The sequence below is a fragment of the Hemibagrus wyckioides genome, unplaced genomic scaffold, assembly GCF_019097595.1.
Source record: "Hemibagrus wyckioides isolate EC202008001 unplaced genomic scaffold, SWU_Hwy_1.0 Contig11, whole genome shotgun sequence".
Classification (NCBI taxonomy): domain Eukaryota; kingdom Metazoa; phylum Chordata; class Actinopteri; order Siluriformes; family Bagridae; genus Hemibagrus; species Hemibagrus wyckioides.
The window spans coordinates 288,949-294,526 of record NW_026690771.1 but is presented as its reverse complement, the minus strand read 5'-3'; the positions used below and the strand labels follow the sequence as shown (position 1 = coordinate 294,526).

Here is a 5,578-nt window from a genome sequence, read left to right as displayed (position 1 = left end):
TGACCTCATGTGGTACTTGTACCTTGTGACGCTTGCATCTTGGAGGTCAACAAATGTTGTGGGAACAAAAAATCACATGACCTATCACATGACCCACCAGGATGTTCAGTAGGTGTCACTTTAAGACTTCATGAGTTAAAATCAAGGATAAAGCTATAAAAGGAACTTCCCAGGACATTTAAAGGGCTTGTGACACCTTTGTCACCGTGGGTTGTAAAGGGTAACATTCTGGATTATGGCATGAGATATACCAGACTGACCACTTTAAAAAACAGAAATGGCACAGGATGGTTTTGTTGGTGTAATTAGTGTCAGATATAAAGAGTTAAACAGCATTAAAACAAGATGCAATGGTACATGAACCTGAATGACCTTATAAATCAGCTTTCATCCTCTGGAAAAAATTCATATTAATCTCTACATATCTGTTCACTCTTAAACTCTTCCAGTAATCAGTTCTGCTGTTTGTAACACCTCAGATTATGGACAGACTGAGATGGACAGACAGATACCATAAGCACAGACACAGCTCACACAGCTTATTTTATATATCATCATTTGCTCTTAAAAGACTTGTCTCATTTGTTTTAAACTGGATTTGAGTGGGCTTGCTGTTTTTATTTTTTTGCCATAAATATGAAATGACATGATTAGAAATATTACCTTTGTGTGCTATTTAAATAAAACTGCAATTTAAACAATTTAATCCAAGCTGCTGCTGCTGGACCCTTGTGCAAAGCCCTTTACCCCTTAACTGCTCAGCTGTGGAAATGTGAGTTGCTCTGGATAAGAGAGTCTGATAAATCTTGTAAATGTAGATGGTACTGTTTGTTTGTACGCTGATAAAAATATCCAGCCTGATCTAATTTAAACAATGAAGGTAACTTTTTGCATCAGATTATTATGTAGATTAAGACTAGTCTTTGTATTTATTACTTAATTTTCTCTATGCAAGAAATACTTTTTGCTAGTAAAGTCTACTTCATTTAAGCATTTCCTTAGACATTGTTTTGTGTTTTCTCTACTAAACTTTGAGAGTTTCAAAAGTGGATTTTTAATTGAAATATACACACCTGATCCTGGTAGTCAGCAGCAGGTAGGGCAATGATAGTTGGAAATTAACATTATAAACCAAAATAGAGCACAACCTGAGAAAGTGCAGTATAAAACCAACAACTGTCAAGAGCTAGCTCATTATAATCGTCTACCATCAATGGCATCTGTATAGCTTTTAGACATGCAAGATCACCTTGAGATCACATTTCTTGGAGGACATTTTTGGTCCACTTCCTCATGCTGGCAGTTGGACCTTACTTCTCATTGCACAACAAAATATTGCAAATACCAACATTACACATAAACACATCATGAACCACGTCTAACGTCCATGTTTCTAGCAAATTCGAGAAAGGAAAGCAGGTCAGAAAGGTCAGTCGGGACTAATCATAACATCTGAACTTTTATAACTTTTACAACTTAGAGAACAAAATTTTCAGTTTTACTCAAATTAGGGTGATGCAAAAATGAGTACACCCCACTGAAAGTCTCTGGAGCAAAGGTAAATTTTAGACTACAAATGTCTAATATTTTTTGTTATATTTTTGTATATTTTTTGTTATATTTTTGTACCCTTAAATTGGGGTATTTTAGTATTTTTTGTTATATTCCTTCTTATTTTATTTATTACCTGTGCTTGTAGATACTGCTGGTGCCAGATTCCACAGCATACTTCAAAGCTCTTGTAGACTCCAAGCTTTGAAAGGTCTGAGCTGTTTTTGTATCGATAGGGCCTTACACAGTATTAGGCAAGTGGTTTTAATGTTATGGCTGATCGGTGTACATCATATCATCTGAGACAGTTATTTGTCATCATGCCCAAACTTAGCAATACATTAAACACCACAAATTGGATGGCAAAATAGACACATCCAATATGCGACCCTATGTCAATGCTTGTATGCGTTATTCTAAGATGCGGTCCCTTATGCAGAATAACGTGTGAGGTCCTTTGTGACTTCTCATTTGCTTTGGGTACGATCAGTCTTGAAGTGAGTTGGCACCATTCTCCAGTCCCTCATCTGGCCAAAAGTGTTACCTTTTGTTAAGGGAATGCAGCTGATGTCTTGCCCAAACTGGAGTATAAGAAAATAAATATAAAGTATATTAGAGCTTCCAGATACAGTGAAATGGCAATAAGTACACAAAGATTCTGCAAAAAATGTGAAAATTTACAATCTATATAATGTTTAATTTATATCTTATATCTATTATATCTTGTGTTTAATACTCAAAATGTGAATAACCTGCAGGATGCTGCGCTACTCCCAAAAGATGACTGGAAATTGTGGATAGTTTCCTGCAGTATCTGTCTTTCTCTTCCCTGAAATTCATATGATATTATAACAAAACCGTCTATAAACATGGGACCAGATTAGACAACGCTGACTAGCAGTTTTTAAAAAACACTCCTTTCCAGCATTAAGTTCAGAAATGGCTGCCAGAATCTGTTGTCTGGGCCCGTCTGTTTTAATCCCCAGCTCCTGCAGATCTCCATCAGTCAGAGTCAAAAAGGCCTCCATGTCTACCTGTAAATAAAACAATACAGGTAATTTACAGAGATGAAAAAATCACATATGATTTGTGCACAATTTACTGAGTACAGCTCTAAGTCTACTTTGACAAGACTCTACAGGCTACAGGTGTAACTGCCATCTTCATGTTGCTTCACTGAAGTCCTATGTGGTCTGGGATTTGGTTGGGCCATTTAAGGACATTTAGAAAGTTGTTCCAAAGCCACTCCAGGGTTGTCTTGGATATATTCATGTTGTCGTGCTGAAAGGTTAAACCTTGTCTTAAAATCTGAGGCTGTGTCCACTGTGGAGCAAGTTTTCTTTAAGAACCTCTCTGTATTTCGGCTGCTTTCATCCTTCCCTTAATTCTGACCCGTCTTTCCCCTCCTGCCACTGAGAAGTACTCCTGCCAACACCATGCTTCACAATAACAGTGGTATTGCCCAAATATTGAGCAGTGCTTATATTCAGCAGCAGTTTTCATTTAGCTATTCCAACATAAAGCTCTTACTGATGGAGAACTTCTGAGATGGCTGTACTTCCAGCAAGTTCTCCCTTTTCTGCAGAGGACTTCTAAAGCTGTTAAAGTTGTCAGTGGGCTTTTGTTTTCTCTCTGATCAAAGCCATTCTAACCTGGTTACTGAGTTTGGCTGGATATCCTGTTGATTCCAAACATTTTTCCACAATGATAGAACCCACTGTGCTCCTTGGAACATTCAACACCTTAGATATGGTTTATACCTTTACCCTGCTCTATGTCTTGACACAATTTGCTCAGGGTGGTCTATGTATTTTGTAGATAGATGTGTTCATTTCTGAATACTCTGTCTACGTTCATGGTCCACAACCATGTTGGCTTTTGTATGTTAGAGACTGGTAAACTGCAATAGTGTGAATGAGAGTACATTCCTACACACCATAAAGTCTGATCATCTTTATTTGCACTGACCTTCATCAGTGATGCTGCCACTGCTGGAGCCACCACTACTTTTAGAACATGGTTGGGAAGAAGCAGAAGACAGGGTTTCACCAATTAGAGGCTTAGGAGTTGGGGATGGCGATGGAGTCAGGGTAGGGGATGTACTCTTAGATGTGGAGGAATTCCCAGACTGAGGTCTCTTTTTCAGATCAACCTTCTGTGGAGATTGTAGGCTAGTGTTAGGTTAGATTGATGGATGACACTGTAATTATGCGAATACATTTGACTTGAATGACACGTCATTAGTTTGCACGATCCATCGATTGCCGTGGGCGGGCCATTGTTGAGATTAGCGGAGAACGATAAAATTGCGAGAGATTCGATTGGCTCGCTATGGGCGCGGCCATCATTGTCTGTCCATCTTTTCAGCGCAGGGATTGGGGAAGAAAGATGTAACGGGCCGATGTGATTGGGCGAGAAAGATTTCCCGGGTGAGCTGTGATTGGCCGGCTGACCCAGACTATCATTCTTCAGGTAGCACCACTGGCCCATGGGAGCCTTAGGGGGAGCCTACAAATAAATAAGTGATGACAAATCAGTTTTGCGCTGTGAATTGAAATGAACACAACACCAACATGCTGCTGGCTGCAATCAGTGATCGTTTTTGGTTTCCGTTGAGGAAGCGTTCCCGGCCGTTATTAACTGAGCGATTTGGTGAACTCCTTGCCAGTTCTGCGGGCAATCCAATAAAGTCACGTTCCCATACTGGGAGTCAAACCCAGGCCACCGGGGTGAAAACCAGGAATCCTGGCCGCTAGACCATAGGGGAGGGCTCCCCAGGAGAGTTGAGATCGGCATTTTACTCGACCACCAAGCAGTTTGAGCTCCAGCGCGGTATCATCCAGAGCTTTGTATGGGAACCTTGCATTGCAGAGCACAAAATCGGCCAGCGCTGACCGAACATCCAGCTACTCGAGCTGGCAATCCAGCGGAAGATCAGCCGCTAGACAGAGCGTGGGCTGGTGTTCCTGGTGCAGAAAGCCAGCATACCTCCCAGTACAGGACTCTCCGCATTTCAGGGATTGTGGGAGGTGTTACTCTGCCAGCAATTCGGCAGCTGGAGTTTGTGGCACACCTCTGGGCTCTTAAAAGGTAGCCGAGCCAGCCAGGAGTCGAACCTAGAATCTTCTGATCCGTAGTCAGACGCGTTATCCATTGCGCCACTGGCCCATATGAGCTTTAAGGGGGGCGGGGTCCTACCTGTTTATGCTTTTCAAGTGACAAACAGCCAGCAGTCAAAAGCCATGCCTAGCGTTCAACGGTGATGTGGAAAAGCCAATGCCGTGACCCGGATTCGAACCGGGGTTGCTGAAGCCACAATGCAAAGTACTAACCACTATACGATCACGGCATCCCACGCACCTGGGCCAGCAGGTAAAAGGAGCTGCTACATCTTGTGATATGCGTTCTGGCGCCCCTCTGGCCTGTGTATACATAATTTATATTAATGTTTTGTTTGCTGATGTAAACGATTGTGATTATATTTAGTTAGTTAGTTAGTCTCTAAACTCAAATTCAGTTTCTTCTGTACATATTTGACATACACTATTTTTTGGTTTGTATAACTGTATATATAATCAGAAAGAGGACATTCTTTAAAAAAGAGAGATTTGATTTGAAACCTGAACTGCTATCAGGTCCATGCTGAACACCTTCTGACCAATCCAAATCAAGTATAAATTTTAATCTCAATACTGCACATAATTATCAAATAAAAGTCTATCCAGCTGTTATCCAAAAGTCTGAAATAATGTTTCTCTTAAGTGTCTTAATTCAAATCCATATTTTGGTGTGATTTATACACATGGGTTTGTCCATTCTGACTTTTGGACGCTTTATTATGTCCATTTTATGATGAAACAGGAAAAGACTTTGAAAATCATCTGTCATTTTCTGATCATGTTAAATATCAACACAACTAGACTGAAATATACAGGTAAGATATGCAACTAATTGTAACATGAACAGAGCAAGATATAAACTGATATCTACTGGTTTCCTGTCAGGGTTGTGGACTGTTTTCTGCCCA

The 5,578-nt window shown here is 40.4% G+C and overlaps 1 non-coding gene across 1 annotated transcript; it reads right to left on the bottom strand.

The window, feature by feature from the left end:
- Positions 1 to 4,646: 4,646 nt before the first annotated feature.
- On the bottom strand, positions 4,647 to 4,719 carry trnar-acg (transfer RNA arginine (anticodon ACG)). Its single transcript has one exon. It is a non-coding gene; the product is annotated as a tRNA-Arg (tRNA).
- Between the last annotated feature and the right edge of the window lie 859 nt (positions 4,720 to 5,578).